The sequence below is a fragment of the Typopeltis vanoorti genome, chromosome 6 (assembly GCF_054136105.1).
Source record: "Typopeltis vanoorti isolate ZY-2024b chromosome 6, IOZ_Tvanoo_1.0, whole genome shotgun sequence".
NCBI classification, from domain to species: domain Eukaryota; kingdom Metazoa; phylum Arthropoda; class Arachnida; order Uropygi; family Thelyphonidae; genus Typopeltis; species Typopeltis vanoorti.
The window spans coordinates 23,602,772-23,621,122 of NC_143554.1; the positions used below are offsets into that span (position 1 = coordinate 23,602,772).

An 18,351-nucleotide genomic window follows, 5' to 3' on the forward strand; every position below is an offset into this window, starting at 1 on the left:
TCATGCCCTTGACCTGGTTATTTAATCCCTCATCACAAGCATGGCTCTAGAAAAGAATTTCCAGTTATAGACCAGCCTGTATATCTGCAGTTGTGGTCATAGTGTTGGAAAAATTGGTTATAGAATACAGAATTGAGTTGATGACATAAGGTTCTCTTGTTGGCCAGCATGGGTTTTTGAAGGGCAGGTCTTGTTTTATGATAAGGTGACGAATGCAAGCTGCTTGAATTTTATGATAAGGTGACGAATGTGTTGGATAAGGGAGATTTGTATAAGTGATTTTCTTGAACTTTGCACTCATTTGATAGATTACCACATGATTACTACAGATTTATGTGTATACGACAGAAGATGGGATTGAATAACAGATTTGTTAGATAGATTGAAGATTGGCTTTCTGAAAGATACTAACAAGTTGTGTATGATGGAGCAGTGTCTCAGAAAAGGAAGTTGAACAGTAGTGGGCTGCAAGGTTCTGCTCTTGGGCCACTACTTAAGCAAAACGTCTATTCAAATCTTCCAGTAGAGAATTAACAGAAGATTTGAATAGATTTTTTGCTTGAACAGATGAGTGGGGTTGTGGTTTTAATAGATGCGTGTTGCAAAAACTGTACACATTGCTGTTATGATAAAAACATTACTGCCTCCTTATCTCTACATTGGCATGTAGAGATAAGGAGGCAGTAATGCCTCTGTATAAGGCATTGGTCTGAACATACATTGACTCAAATTTGGTTGCCTAATTTTCCTCATGATGTGGACACACAAGCAAGGGTCCAAAGATGAATAACCAACATGATATCAGGATTCTGGAGAGTGAGTTATGTAGAGCAGTTGAAGGAATGTGGATTACAGGTTTAATGGATAAGAGGAAAAGAGGAGATATGATAGAGACCTTCAAGTTGGTTACGGAATTCTGCCCGATTAATGCAGATGGAATTATAAAAAGAGTGGACATTAAGATGGGAAGAATGAGAGGCCATCCCTGGAAGTTGTATGAAGATGTGGTGAAGAAGTGATTTTTTTATGATTTTTTATGTGGAGATTTGTTGGTGAGTGGAATGCATTGCCGGAGTGCATTGCAAATGCAGGGAATGTAAATAACTTCCAAATTCATTATGATAGACATGTTACTGGTTGAGTGAGCCATCCACGGTGAGTCTAATGACTTTATGGAGGTTACTGAAATAATCATAATATTGTTAACAAATAAATTAAACAGCAGAAGAACAGAATCCTATGACACACTACTGGTTACCTTCCTCATTTTTTGAGACATTGCTCCATCATACTCAGTTTGCTAGTATCATTCAGAGAGCCGATCTCCAATCCATCTAATCAGTATACTATCCTTCCCATCCTCTGCAGCTTGTACACCAACATATCACAAAGTAATTTATCAAATGCTTTTGCAAATTGCAAAAATATCACTGTATACGAATCTCCCTTATTTAACACCCTCGTTACCTTATGATAAAATTCAAGTAAATTTCTAAAACAAGACCTTGCTGTCACAGACCCATGCAGACCATCATAAAGAATTCTGTGTCCATCAATCCAATTCTACATTCCATTTCTAATCAACCTTCCCAATACCTTGACCAAAACTGCAGATATCCAGACTTTTTTTTATTTTTTTAATTTTTTTTTTATGTTGAACCCATATACGAGAGATTGGCTGGTCAACCTATAGTACGTTAGTACGGAATATGGGTAGTGGGTCGGAAAAGGAGAAACCTGTTTACATTTGATTTAAAAGCCTGTATGTTGTATTCTTTGGGAAATACGTCGGGGGGGGGGGGGGGACTGTTCCACAGTACGGTAGTAGCAAGGATGAAGGAGGAGGTAAAGAAACTTGCTCTGTGGGTTTCAAGCTGTACTGTGAAAGGATGTTGGGGAAGCAGCTGTACGTGTTCCAATGGGCTTAGTACAGAGTATGGGAATTATTGAAGCTGTTTAGTTGAACATTTCCCATGGAAATATTTATTGAATATACAAATCGCAGAGACCAAGCATCTATGTGAAAGTGAGGGGAGTGAGTTGGTGAGAGATGAGTCATTTATCAGTTTAATTGCTCTCCTCTGTATTGAGTCAAGCATTTTGAGGGAGCTTTTAGGAGCCCCACTCCAAATGTGAGAGCAGTATTCGATAGCTGGGCAGATTTGTGATTTGTATAATGTTAATGTTTAGAGGTGAAGTAGTGTCTTGAGAAAAAGAGAAAACCTAGTTTTTTGGAAGCTGAGGATGCAATGGTTGTGATGTGTTTATACCAGGAGAGGCTTGATGTCAGGGTAATTCCGAGAAGAGAAATCTCATCTTGTCTGGGAATTTGAGTGTTATCAAAAACAATGCTGGGGAAAAATGGTTTTCTTTTTTGTGAGAAATAAGATAGAACTGGGTTTTACTAGCGTTGAAGTTGACAAGGTTATCTGAGTCCCATTAGAGGATGACTTGAAGATCAGAATTAAGGGTAGTGATGGTTGATGTCTGTGGGTTGAAGTGAGTTGTGCAAAGTAGGATTTGTCCAATGAAAGGGAGGAGTGTAATGTGCTGTTGTCTGAAAACTGTGTATTGGGTTAGCGGTCATCTGAAGTAGGTCATTAATATATAGAAGGAAGAGGGTCAGTGAGAGAACTGAACCTAGTGGGACCCCAGCATTAGTTCGATGGTGAGAGGATAGGGAGCCATCTACCATCACACATAGTGTTCGTCCAGACAGAAAGCTGACAATCTATCTGCAGAAGTCCTAAGACAGTCCAAATGATGGGAGTTTGCTTAGTAAGCCTTTGTGCCAGACCTGGTCAAAGGCTTTAGAGATATCAAGTGCAACTACTTGGGATTTGCCAAAAATCTCCATGGCATTTGTCCAGCAATGGGTGATGTATGAGAGTAGATCTCCTGTTGATAGGCTTTGACGGAATCCATACTGGTGGTCGCTTAATAACTGGGTATCTTCAAGGTAGAGTAGGAGTTGAGAGTTGATGGTTTTCTCCATCACTTTAGATAGGACTGAAGTGAGTGAGATGGGGCGGTAGTTAGATGGCAGTGATTTGTCACCCTTTTTAGGAATTTGATATTGGCTAGTTTCCAGGCTTTGAGATATATATACGAAAATTTATAGGACAGTAGTGAGGCCAGCTATGACATATGCTATAGAAACTTTGGCCCTGAGGAAAAATAATATCAGCAGGATGGAAGTAGCAGAGATGAGAATGCTTAGGTGGATGTGCGGTGTGACCAGAAAGGATCGTCTGAGAAATGACTATGTCAGGGGAACAGTGAAAGTTACGAACTTAGGAGCGAAAATACAGGAGGCAAGGTTGAGATGGTTTGGTCATGTGATGAGGAGGGAGGACGAATATGTGGGAAGAAGGGTCAATCAGATGGATGTGCAAGGAAGGCAGAAGCGTGGGCGGCCAAAGAAGAGATGGAGGGAGCTGGTAGAAGAGGACTTGAAGATGAAGAACTTGGATGTGGTGACAGCCAAAGACAAGAAAGCGTGGAAGAGACTCATTACAAACAGTGACCCCCACTTAAGTGGGAGAAGCTGCAGAAGAAGAAGAAGAAGATACGAGTGGAGTAAGAGAGTGTGTACAGATGGCACAGGATAGGAGTCAGTTTTAGCGCACAGACCTTCAGGAAAATTTGAGGAATGCCATCAGGGCCAGGAGACTTTTTTGTGTCTAATTTAGACATCAGGTTTATGATATCTTTTTGGCAAAAGGATACAGGGAGCATTGTATGTTGGGCAGTTGGAATGACTGGAGGGCATTTGCCGTTGTCAGTTATGTGTGCATTGGAGGCAAAGTGTGAAGCCAGGAGGTTAGTTTTTTCTGTGGGTGATGTTGCAATTGAGCCATCTGGGTATGAGAGAGGTGGGAATAGTTTAGGGCAATAGTTACGATCAATTGCCTTGGCAAGAGACCAAAAGGCATGGCTGCAATTTGGATAGGCTGCAAGCTTCCTGCTTTTTTTTGCCCATTCAAATTCTGTTTTAGAAACATTTATAATTTTCTTGCATCTGTTTCAGGCTTCAATATAGGCATTGAAGGAGGATGGAGTTCTTGATTTGAGCCAGTTGTGGTATGCCTGATTTTTCATTTTTACATCCTTGGTACATCTTTTGGAGAACCAGAGTTTAGTTAGGGGACAGCAGTTCAGAGTAGTGTGGGGAATGTATGTTTTCATGCCATTGAGGATTACTTTGGTGATATGTTCGGTGCATATGTTTGGACTGGAAGACCAGAAACAATAATCCAACCATGGGAATGAAGCATACATAGTAGTCTCGGAGACTGTTCCATTTGACACTGTTGTACAGGTATCCCTCGATTAACGCAGTTAATTAATCCCTCGATGTTACTACGTATATCAAAATCGCATTAATCAAATCTAATAATCAATGGTAAAAATGACAACTCGTCCATGATCGATTACTGTATTAATAATTCATTTTATATGGTACTCTCTTTTAGGAAAGATAAAAAATGAATGTAAAGTAAATGTTTAATAAATGCTTGTACCTACATTATTTACTGAAATTTTTTTATCAAAAAAAGTTATGAAGAGTCATTTGGACAGTTTTAGTTCTTTTTCTTATTGGCATAAATTCTACGATAACAAGCAAAATGACTCTCCAGACCTCACAAACAAGCAATAAAACATTAAAAAAAACACTGCAAATATAATACACGATGGTACAAATGGTGCAAGTTAAGTGGATATTGAATCCAACATTATTTCATAGCCTAATATAGAAACTACAAGAGTTTTGTGCCAAATATATAGAAACTAAACATTTCAGCGAATGCAAGGTTGCCCATAAGCAACCTTATGGGCAACTCGTAGTAAAGGTGGAGTAAGCTCCAGATCACTTTCCTTAGTATTTTCCATAATGTAAAATACATCTCCTAGAGGGCATGTATGATAAATAAGCCTTTGGCTTTCTATTTCAATTTTTATTTTCAGTTACAATCTAGAAATTATTGAACAAAGAATAAAAAAAAAATCATACTATACTGACATCGGAGTTCGCGGTATGTCTCTCAGATACAATTTATTGTCAAATATACAAACCTTTACGTAACATGTCTTAAACCAAACTGACAGTAAAAAAATAGTGTGGAATATCACTCGTAACATATGAATGCACAGCTACTCATGACCTCCAAGCTATACACTGAATTGTGTAAGAATATTTATATTAAACATTTTGCATATATCTGTCAGATCAGCTGCGAGCTCCGCAGGGTTAAAGGTGCATTAATCAAAACTCTTGCCTCGTATATCAAGGATTGCCGCAATTAATTTCGCCGTGTTAAGCAAGGGATACCTGTAATGCCAAACTATTGTGTGGGAGTGCCTGTGTAAGCATTGTTGCATGGGGGAGGAGATGAGCACTAGGTTGTGGTCAGAATTACCCAGGGGCTCACTACATTCACTGCATATTTGAAGGGGTCATTAGTAAGGAAGAGATCTAGGATATTTAGGGAGTGGTTCGGGTTATCTGGTATTCTGGTTGGCTTTTGAACAATACGTGTAAGGGCATTAGTGATGGCAGATGCTTCAGCATCTCTGCTGCAGGATCTGTACAACTGGAAGAGGAAAGCGAATTGGTGTTATGGACATTAAAATCACCCAGGAGGATGATTTCACCATTATGAGAATGGGACTGGAGAAAATCAACTTTTAAGGAGAGGAAATGAAAGAGTTCAGAATGATTGGTGGTATTAGGAGAATGATAGAGACAGCAGATGAATTTGACTGAGTGAGGAATAGCTTCAGTCAAAGAAGGTCGAAGTTGGGCGATTCTAGGTTAGGTGCTCTCTGGCAGGATATGTCAGAGCAGATATATGCACAGATGCCAGCCTTGGGTCGAAAGGAGTTAAATAATGTATAGTTAGGAAGGTTGAGATGGATAGTTCTGGGGAAAGGTGAGATTTGAGTTTCTGTTAAAAAGAGTAGGTGGGGTTTGGTGGACTGCAGATGGTAGTGGATGCTATTAAGGTTGGAATTGAGGCCACAGATGTTGGTGAAGTAGATATGCAAGGTTCTGTGAGGCATGGATTTGACTGCAAGGGTCTTGCATGTTTCCTGCACAGTGCCTGCATACTGGTCTCCTTGGTGACTACTAGTGGCGTCACTTAGTTTTTGCACTAGTTTGGTTTGTTTGTAGTCTATCATCCAACTGTTTTCTCCATTTTGGCATTTTTCTTCTAGTTGTCTTTGGAGTTGGCATCTTTGTTCTCTCTTTGGGAAAAGGTTAAATCAGGTCGGCACGTATGTGTGACTGGGGGGGGCAAGTGTCTTTAGCTTGTTGTTTATCGCTGTTATAAATTTGGATGTGTTTGATGGTGTGTCGCAGGTCACTTTCACAAGATGTGGAAAGTTCATTCCATCCTTTCTTTTGTTTATGGTTCCGAAACGATGGCATTTGACGATATTTCTGGGATCAAAATTGCATTCTCCTGCTAGTTTGCCGACGTCTTCTTTTAAAGATTTACCATTTTCCATCGGAAAGTTCAGGATAAAGGTGTTGAGTCTCCTATTTTCAGCCTCGAATGACTCGTGTACCATTGATGTGATTAGTTCACAAAGTTCGCTAGTCGACACGGGTGCACTTGCAATCAGGCACTGGTTGTCGAGTATCTTGAGCTTAATTTCCAACTTTCTGATTTTGGAGAAAAAAGTACTGATCATAGTATTAAGCTGTTCAAGATTTTCAAATCTCTTGTCTAGATTTAGTAGCTGGCACATCGTACAGAAGTAGGGCTGGTTGAGATCGGTAAAAAGCTTGTGTGCCAATTCATCTATTTTTACGCAAGAAGTATGCAGCCAGTTGCAACAGAAATTGCACAATATACCTTTTTTTCTTTCCTTAACTTCAATTTCACAGCTGCAGCACTTCGTAATGTCATTTGGTTTGTTGGCAATCGGCAACACTATGCTGACAGGACTTGAGGTAATCTTCAGTTGTTGGCCTTCGTTGCCACCATCTTTACTTCACACGGTAGGCATAGCGCTTTCACATGACTGTTTTTTAATTGTAAAAAAATAGCTTATTTAATGGACTGTGGGTACTTACGAGTTGTGCTGAAGTAATCAGCTCCTTAGTACCCTGTTAGTTTTTCATTTACTGCTTATTTTGCACAAAAAACACTTGCAATTATGATGAAATGCAGGAGCACAAGTTTAATGTAACTTATTCATAGGCACCATCTATGACAACTTTTCTGGTCTATGATTGGAAACTTCTCTTCTAGAACCATGCTTGTGGAATGGTGCTATTTTGCATTCTTTTCTGCTCCATATTAGCATTTAGCATAATCAACACCTGCTACACTTCTGATACTTTCACCTCTAACTCTCGTAATGCTTAATGATTGGAATGTAAGACATGAGAATTAGTTAAACATAATATGAATTTTGCTTATGTAAATATTTTATTGACATAAAATTTTTGCACTATCAAGGGCATCTTCAGGATGACCTTCAAATTGAACACTAGAAGAGAAATCAATAATTTCAACAATGAAAATGTGTGAATTGCATGTGCATGATGTAAAGTGTCATGGTCTAAATATGTTAAGTTCTAGTAAAAATAACTTTAAAAAATAACAAGAGATTTTAAAAAAAAATAAATAAACTAAAATAAAAATTAAATTAATTCTGGAACTTGTAAAGATCTATTTCCCATAGGAGGATAATTTAAGTCCATCACTTCTATTTAGATTCAGTCAGTGTAGCAAATTTTCACAACTTTCTTTGTATAAACATCGGACGTGAAGCGGCCAAAGAATTGTCAGTGCCCTTGACCATTTTGTTTAATTTGAACCTCAGGACTGGGTCAGTCCCAAGGGGGTGGAAAGAGGGGAAAATAGTTCCACTGCACAAAGGTGGGTTCCAAGACTGCTGTTGAAAATTACCGGCCAATCAGCATAACAGGAATCATTATCAAGGTCTTAGAGAAAATAGTCAAGAGGAAAATACAAGATTGGATAGAAGAAAATGGGATACTGTATCGGGGACAGCATGGTTTTGTGAAGGGTAGGTCATGCCTCAGTAACTTGCTCACGTATTATAACACAGTGACGGCTGAACTAGATAAGGGTAATGGGTTTACAGTGATTCTACTGGACCTTGCTAAGGCCTTTGACAGGATACCACATGGAATTCTAATCAGTAAATTGCAGCATATGGGAATGGACATAGGGTTGGTGAGATGGATAGGAGGGTGGTTGACGGAGAGATATCAGAGAGTGGTTTACTCAGGAGTAGAGTCCACAAGACGGCCTGTGACTAGTGGTGTGCCACAAGGATCTGTTCTTGGACCACTGCTGTTTAATTTGTTCATAAATGATATAGGAAAGGATCTGAGAGGAACAGTTCATTTGTTTGCGGATGATGCGAAGTTGGGTAGGGCAATAGTGAATGCAGATGACGTCAAAATTTTGCAGGATGATTTGGATAGATTGGAGGTCTGGGCTAAGGAGAATGGATGTCAATTTAATGTGGCAAAATGTAAGGTTATGCATTTTGGGGTGAAAAGATTGGCGGCAGTTTACTGCATTGGTGGAACCGTGCTCCAGGAAATTGATGAGGCACGAGATTTAGGAGTGTTGGTGGATAAGGAATTGAAATTTAGGGGACACATTGCAAAAGTGGCCAAATCAGCTCATCAAATCACTTGGTTGCTGAAGAATACGTTGACAAGCAGGTTATTGTTCCTCTGTATCGAGCCTTGATAAGACCCTCTCGACTACTGTGCTCAGATTTGGTCACCTAGGTTTCTTCTTGATGGGGAGGAGGTGGAGAGGATCCAGAGGCGAGTGACCAAGATGATAGCAGGTCTGTGGAATGAACCGTATGAGAACAGGTTGAGGATTTGTGGGTTGCAAAAATTGGTTGATAGGCGGAGGAGGGGAGATATGATTGAGACATTCAAATTACTGAAGGGTTTCTATAAAATTAATTCAGAAGATATTTTTGAGAACAGGGCTGGTTGTGGGAGGACTAGGGGACATCCATGGAAACTGGGCAAAAGTGTGGTTAGTAAAGGTGTTAGAGCTGGGTTCTTTACTTTTAGAGTAGTGAATGAGTGGAATGCGCTCCCTGAGTCTGTGGTGGATGCTGTGACAGTGAATGAGTTTAAGGCGAGGTATGATAGATACTGTATGAATGTCAAATAGTTGATGAATATGATTTGGGGCCTCCCTTGATGAGTCTAATGACTCCCTGGAGTTGCCCATAATAATAGTAATAGTAATAATAAACATTCTAAGAGATTATTACTTTTATAGAGAACCTTAATTTTCTTTGAAATTAAGGTCTTCAGTCTGGTGGTGATAGTGTGTTCTGCAAATCCTGATTGTTCTGGCTCATGGAAATTAATAAGGTCTAAATGTTCATCATGGTGCACACCCACTGATCTACCTGTGGGACCAGAATATGATAATCCACACTGACAAGGAATTTGATACACTCCAGGTTGGGCCAAATGTGGAATCATATCTTTAACTGAGCCTAGAAGAGCATATATATCTTGTTGATAGGGCAGAACTTGTAGGCCAACACATTGCCTTTTTAGATCTCCTGTTTTATCAACCAAATGGTAGCTCTTTCATTTGTCAGTTGTTAGAAAGAAAACACATACTGAACTTTATGATAATTGTCAAAAATCTGTAATTTTGTTCATTGACCGTGCGTGCGCATGAACACACACACTCTGCTCTACTGAAATGCTGTCTCTCAAGAAATAAATCACATCAAGTCCATCTTGTTCGTTTGTTCATTGAGCGGACATTCGAGCATGCGCGTGCACACACACACACACTCTCTGCTCTACTGAAATGCTGTCCCTCAAGAAATAAATCACATTAAGTCCATCTTACTTGCTAATGACTTTATCGAATCTCATGTCAACAAGATAATTGATAATTATAGTTTCCCTGTCATCTGCTTTTGATTGTTATAGTGATGCAGACATGGTCTGTTGTGTTACCATTTCTTATATTATAGGTTTCTCTGAAGGTATAGCCAAACTACTTAGATCTGTTGGCCAACAAGTGGACTACTGCCCTATCAACAGGTTATCTACTTTTCTAGGCTCAGCAAAAGCTATGTTTCTGCCTTTGGCCAAAATGCAATAATCCACAGTATGGATTATTGTATTTTGGCCACACAGATAGATTGGCGGACGTGTCTTGTGTTGAACATTTAGACTACATTAAGTTCAATGAGCCAGAACAATCAGGACTTGCAGAACATGCTATCACCACCAGACATCAAATCCTTTGGAAGAATTAAGGTTCTCCATAAAAGTAATAATCTCTTAGAACATTTATACAAAGAAAGTTGTGAAACCTTGTTACATTGACCAAATCTAAATAGATGTGATGGACTTTAATTATCTTCTTATGGGAAATAGTTAGTCTTCTTTGCAAGTGCCAGAATTAATTTAATTTTTATTTCATTTTATTTATTATTATTATTTTTTAATCTCTTGTTCAAGTTATTTTTACTAAAACTTTAATGTATTTAGACCATGACACTCTACATCATGTATGTGCAATTTGTGCATTTTCATTTTGAATCTACTAGTTTCTGTTCTAGTTGTTTAATTTGAAAGTCATACTGAAGATGAACCTTGATACTGGGATGAAAATTCTATGTCGATAAAATATTTATATAAGTGAAATCTGCATTATGTTTAACTGATCTCCAAATACTTGCCTCCCTTCTACATGATGCACAGCATCATTTGTAGCAATATGATATACTCAGTTCACACTGACTGGCCACTTTATTAGGAACATCTCCCCATTTAGGAAGATAAACTATTCCTGAAGACTTTGAGTCACATGACTGCAGTTTATTATGTAAATCAGGCAGACAGGCATTCGACAGTTCTGTCTTTTGTGTTTGATGCATCAGAATCAGTAAAAAGTGTGACTTCAATGACTTTTAGCATGGTATAGTTTTGGTGCCAGATGTGCTGGTGCCGGTATCTCACAAACATCTACTCTTCTGAGATTTTTACACGCAATGTTGTTTAGGGCGTAATAATTAGACAACTTCAAGCCAATGGGTCCTATGGACAGAAACAGCTCGTTGATCCATGAAGTAAAAGAAGAATAGCAAGGATTGTGAAACATTACAGGAGGGCCACAACCAGTCAAATCACAGCTCAGTACAACAATGTAATCAGAACATCATCTTGGAGGCACAGTTCATTGCGTGCTGTCACAGATGGGATATAGGAGCAAACCACTATCCTTTGTCCCAGTGCTGATAGCTAAGTAACAGGAGATGCAGTTTCAATGAGCAATTGACCACCAACACTGGACAGCTAGAAACATTAAAAACAATGCCATAACCAGAATATGGCAATAACAACATGAGGCCATGGACCTTTCCTGTCAACTAGCAGTAGCACTGGCTGGTGGGGATGGGGTGTGATGGTGTTTTCTTAGCACACATTACATTCCTATACCAGTTGAGCACCACCTGAATGCCACAACCTATCTTAGCATCATTGCTGATCATGTTCGCTCATTCATGTGTGCACTTTTCCTATTGTCAAATGGGTACTTCCATCAAGACAATACACCATGCATAGTGTGCTTAGCATGTGGAAGTGATTCAAGGAACATGGCAATGAGTTTCCTTTGCTTTGGTGGCTAGCTGAGTCCCCCAGACCTCAGCCCTCAGCCCAGTAGAGCATCTCTGGGATGAGGTAAAATGAATAGTTTACAACAGCAATGTGCCACCATATAATCTGCAACAGTTAGGCAGTGCCATTGTGACAGTGTGGAGAAACATCCCAGAGGAACATTTTAAACACTTAATTGAATCAATGCCATTGAGAATATAGGTTGTTCTTAAGGCAAAAGGGCTCACACTTGTTATTAAATGCTGTTCCTACTAAAGTGACCACTCAGTGTACACTGATGAAGTGTCTCATTAAATAACTCCACTGGTCACTCTGCTACCATAAATATCTGCCTGTGGTAACCTGCCATAATTCCTCTTGCTAGTCATATAGTATAGCAGAAGAATTCTCTTGAATTATCCTTGGCCTGACTGACCAATATCCTTTTATATACTGCACTTTTCCTTTCTTTATCAGGCTTGTCACCTTCCTAGCCTCTACTTTATACCCCTCTCATACATCTGATTGCCACTGACTGTCTTGTACCTCCTCCATAACATCTTTTTCAACACTGCTTGTTGATTTCATTGTTCATCCATTTCACATTTACTCTGTTTATTTGCTTAACTCTTGGTATGAGTTATGCATTACTTATGTCAGATGCTGCCTTATCAATTCCCGTGTTCTGTCAACATCTTTTTTCCCCAGCTCACATGAGCCCAATATATTAAATGCTAATTAACTACAGAGCTTCCCATAATCACTTGCCTTATAATTCCACATATATAATTTTTTGGAAGTGACCTGTTCTTGTCTCTCAGGGGACTCTGTAACTCCCTAGAGAGCGCATCCCCTGGGTGGCAGATAGGGGAGCCTACCATGTGTGTGTGTGTACATGCGCATGCGTGTGCGTGTGTGTGTGTGTGTATATATATATATATATATATATGGTGGGGTGGTCCGAATATACTGAATAACGACTCGTGGACCAACAGGGCCATAAGGGGCAATCATCTTGATTGTAAGTGAAGCGGCACTCCCATGGGCTCCCTAGCTTCCTTCACTTCCTTCTTCTACTTTGAGGAAGACCCACTTACTTTAATCTTTCCTATAAGGCCTTATCAGCCAACTCTTCTTACTTTATGACCCTTATGCTATTAGAGTACTCGAGGGCCATGGGGTCTTTTCATTTCTGGCCTTACAACTATGCCCTCTCTATAAACCTTACTATATTTCTTCTATAATCTACTCTTTCCCCTTCAATATACCCTATTCCTCCTATGGGTTTAAATTCGGAAGAAGGCTAGTTCAGAAGCCAGCAGCCCTACCACTGAACTATTCCATCGTCAGGCTAGTCCCCTGACATGGAGAACATAATCCTACTTGTAAGCTGACAGAAAAAGATAATTGGATTGAATCTATGGGAAACGACCCTGGAATGGAAAAGGGAAAACGAAAATGGAAACGACAAAATATAATACACATAGCAAACTGGAATGTAAGAGGAATAGCATATAAAGAAATAGAATTAGACCAGTTATTAAATGAAAGAAACTTTAAAATAGCAGTAATCACTGAAACAAAAAAGAAATTAAAAGGAACTATGAAAACTTAAAATTTTAATGTGATATACAGTGGAGTCAACAGAGACCAAAGAGCACAAGCAGGAGTCATGATTTGGATTCATAACTCCCTTTCAAAACAGTTAAAACATTATAAATTATGGAATGAAAGAATAATAGAAGCTAGAATAAAAATAGATAGAGTCTATTTAACAATCATTGGTTTATATGCCCCAGAAGAAGGAAGAGAACAGGATAATATTGATTTTTATAATCAGCTACAACACATATATAATAAAATAAATAAAAATGATTACATAATTTTAGCAGGAGACTTAAATGCAAGAATTGGAAACACGAAAATTAATAATAATATAGGAATACATGGAGAACACACTCTAAACAGAAATGGTAAAAAATTGATTGACTTTGTAGTTTATAATAACCTTAAAATAATGAATTCTTTCTATAAAGACATACATAAATATACTTGGGCAGCAAGAGGATGGAAATCAATATTAGATTACTTCATATTAAATGAAAACACATCAAAATTTTCACTAGATGTTAGAGTTCACAGAGGATACGAAATAAGCAGTGACCACTTCCTTGTTAAAATAAAATTAAAATTACCACCTAAATGGCTACAAGTAACAAGAACAGAAAGAAAAATTGAAACATTTGTTTATAAAACTAGACTATTGAATGACACAAATGTACAATGGCTATATGAACAAAGAATTAACCAGTATCTAGATAAAATAAAACAAAATGAAGAAATGGAAATAGAATGGCTTAATATAAAAATGATACTAAATGCAGCAGCAAATGAAGCCTATCACAAATGGTTAAGCAGTAAAAGATTAGAAGATGAAATAGAATATAAAAGAATAAGAGCCATAACCAAAAGAGAAGTCAGGAAAAGACAGAGAATCATGGAATAAATTTGTTTCTAATTTAGAACATGATTTATATAAAATAAGACCCAATGTATATAAGATTTTGAAACACCTAAATGCAGATACCAAAGAAAACATAAAATTAAACACTGAATTGAAATTAGAAGAATTTCTAAATTACTACACAGAACTATGGACAGACAGATATTTTAAAAAAGACAACTGGGAAACAATTAACGAAAATGAAAAGGAAATAACTGAAGAAGAATTAGAAATCAGCCTGAAAGAAACAAGAAACTGAAAATCAACTGGAGAAGATAAGCTAGGTTCAGAACTATATAAATACGCAGGAACAAGATTCAAAGAAAGACTCTTATTATTTTTAAATAAAATTTACTCAACTGGTATCCCCCCAATAGAATGGAAAAAAGCAATTGTGATTCCTATCTTTAAGAAAGGTAATAGAGATGACCCTAAAATCTATAGAGGTATCAGCATCCTAAATTCCTGTTACAAAATATATAGCAGAATCTTAAATAACAAACTAATGAAATATTCTGAAAACTTTATTCTAGAGGTACAAAATGGATTTAGAAAAGGACGATCATGTATAGACCCAGCCTTCTGCCTAAAATTAATAATAGAGAAAAGAAGAGAATATAATTTAGAAACACATATTGCATTTATTGACTTTGAAAAAGCATTTGACAAAGTTAAAAGAAACATATTATTTAACATATTAAAAGAAAGGCAAATACCAAATAATATCCTAAAAGCTGTCACAAGTATATATGAAAATAATCAAATACAAATAAGATTAAATCATGAGCTATCATATACAAGAGAGATAAACCAAGGGGTCCGACAGGGATGTCCCCTCTCAGCAACTCTTTTTAATATCTACTTAAATGAAATAATAATAAAATGGAGTAAAAATTTACATCAAGGAACTAAACTTTCACCTACAGTTAACTTAAACACTCTCCTCTTTGCAGACAACCAAATAATAATTACAAATTCTGAAGATAACTTACAGAAAGCTATTTTAAATCTAAATGAGATATCCAAAGATTATGGTATGATAATATCAATGGAAAAATCAAAAACTATGGCCTTTAAAGGACAAGATCCAGCAAGAACTAAAATAGTATTAGATAACAAGATCTTAGAACAGGTGAATTCATTTAACTACCTAGGATGTATGATCACTTATGAAAATGAAAAAGATATAAACATAAAAATTGCAAAATATTTAAAAATAACAGGTGTAATTAACTCTATATTTAAACCAAACCTAGTTCAAAAACAAACCAGGCTAAAAGTATACAATACATTAGCCCTACCGGTCTTAATGTATGGAAGCAAAATCTGGACAGTAAAACAAAAAGACAAACAAAGATTAACAACAGCAGAAATGAAGTTTATGAGAAAAACTGCAAAGTATACCCTATTTGATCACAAAAGAAACGAAGATATTATGAAAGAATTAAACCAAGAACCAGTAATTGAAAAAATTAAAAAATTTAAACATAGATGGATGGAACACGTTCAAAGAATTCAAACAGAAAGATTACCAAAACAAGCTTTAAAGTACAAGCCATTAGGAAAAAGAAAACCAGGACATCCTCTTAAACAATTCAACGATGACTTCTAAGGCCGGAACAGGCCATGCTAGGCCTAAATCCTTGATACGTATGATGATGATAATGTTGACCTGTTCTTGTTTCACCATTCCCTAAAACAAGTGCTTTGTGATCCTCTGTCTGACTACTCCCATTTCTCTGATCCTGACTCTGACTGCCATTCATATCTGTCTCATACCAACCTTTATGCATTCCATCACTTTGCCCTCCTGTAATCACATCTTCAAGTTATAACTGTCTTTCTCCTGTCCTTCCACAACTTGCTTCACATTCTCCCTCTGATCAATAGCTGCACAAAGTCATCTTGATTCTGTGCTTTCTCAGCAAACAATATTCAGTAATTCCAAAAATGATTAAAGATCCTTGTAGCAGTTCCACTAGAGCCTTTGCTATCAGCCTGTCCCTTTTGTCTTTGACTATCCTCCATTTTTGATTCCTTGGGTGCTTCAAGATATAAGAATTGACACACACACACACACACATATACTCACACACATACACACACACACACACTCTCTCTCTCTCTCCCTCTCTTGTTTTGCTGAATTTACTGCATATGCTAGCTGCTTTATGGAAAACATAGCATGCAAAATTTACCATTCATTTTGAATTAGAATATCCAAAAGGGAAGTTCACCTTGTTCAATCTCCATTACAAATTGGACAACTGATTTACAGTTATTCAGAAAGTTCACAAAATCTAAATATGTTACTGAGCTCTCAACTTATCATCGTGTGTTATCAACATATCAGATCCAAAGTGCAGGTTTTTTTTCTTTTTATGTGAGTTGAACATTCAAATTCTTCCATGAATAGTTCTGCCATTGGAAGGGCACAACGGAAGATTCCATGACGAGGCCAGAGATTTGAGAAAAGTAACATCCCTCCCATTGAATGCTATGGATTTAGTGAGAATGCAGAGGAGTTTGCACTTTGTTTAATTAAAAAAAAGGTGGGGAGGGTGACAAAGACATAAATTTGAAAGACAAAAAAAAAAAAAAAACTTGAAGGATTGATCTTTTAATGCATGCCAGAAAGGGAAAAGAATAAGCTCTCATCCCTGAAAATAGAATAATGAATTTAATGAGTATGACAAACATTGTGCAAGTTTGAGTGATTATCATTGAAAGTTGGGTGGGAGGGCATTTTTATAATGAATAAAATTATTATTTTATTAATTTATTTTTTAAATAAATAATTAATTCATTTAGTTAATAAGTATTAACTGTAAATAATTAGGTATGACATAATAAGTTTTCTTAGAATTAAACATCACTTATATTTGCCAGTGGTGTTCAAAAGTTCATATGCATTGTTTGAATAGGCTGGTTCTGCCACAATAAGTCTACTTCTATGGAGTACTAATTCCTGAAAACAGGAATGCTATATTGCTAAGCCAATTTATTTTCTCAATCAGTTTAAGTAGCAAATTGGCATCTGCTTGCAAATTATGTTTGTCTTCTTTTTAGTCGTTAAATATATTAAACTTGGCTAAAGTATACAGATTATGCAAGTTCAAATATGAAAGACTATTCATGTAATCAGCCTCAGCCCTTAGGAACATGCCAAACCTCAACAAATTTGGATGCATGAGACTGCCCCAAATTTGGGAAACATTTATCAGAAGAACTTCAGCCCAAAGGCCAAGAACTACCAATATAGCCCTCCAGGGGCACCATCAGGACTTTAGGAAAACGGTAGCTTCCTCGCTTCGGTTCTCGTTTGCTGTTATGTAGTACTTGCGTGCACTTGTCAAGTTCCCAAGAAGATGGCAATGTGACATTTGCCGAAAAATCAGAAAGTATATATTAAAGTTTATTTAATTTATATTTCTAGTGTACGCTGTTAATTCCTTAATTATTAGTTATCATGTGTAACCAGCATATAAGCCTCTCTACAAGAATTAAGATTATACACTTGTTATAATATTGTTACAAGTTTATTTTTCACTTGGTTAGACTATAATAAATTTAGTTTAATCCTTTATTCAAGTGTATGCAAACAAAGTTTGCACCTGAAGATACTTCAGGACTGAGGCAACTCGTAGCAAAGGTGGACCAAGCTCTCATCACTTCTTGTCTTAGTATCTCCCTTAAATGTAAAGCACATCTCCTTGCTGACATGTATAATGCTATGCATTAAGCGAAGAGCTACCATCCAGACCGGTTTCAACCTTTATTGAGGTTTCGTGAGTGGGGACTTCAGGACTAAGGCAATTCGTAGAAAAGGTGGACCAAGCTCTCATCACTCCTTGTCAGTCCTGAAGTATCTTCAGGTGCAAACTTTGTTTGCATATACTTGGATAAAGGATTAAACTAAATTTATTATAGTCTAACCAAGTGAAAAATAAACTTCTAACATCTCTCTCTCTATATCCAGAGTAATTTAATATTAAGGTGGTACACCTTTTGGAAACTTATATAGGTAAATATGACCTCACCATTGCTTCTGCCTTAGTATCACCACTTCGGGTCTGGCTCCTACTGAAGAGACCTCAATAAAGGTCGAAACCGGTCTGGGTAGTGGCCCTTCCCTTAATGCATAGCATCATACATATCCGCAAGGAGATGTGCTTTACATTAAGGGAGATACTAAGAC

At 37.3% G+C, this 18,351-nt stretch overlaps 1 protein-coding gene across 2 annotated transcripts in view; it reads left to right on the forward strand.

The window, feature by feature from the left end:
• Nucleotides 1-18,351, forward strand: part of LOC150105338 (ATP-dependent translocase ABCB1-like) — a 417,983-nt gene that overhangs the window by 260,448 nt on the left and 139,184 nt on the right. The gene's annotated exons all lie outside the window — the stretch shown is intronic.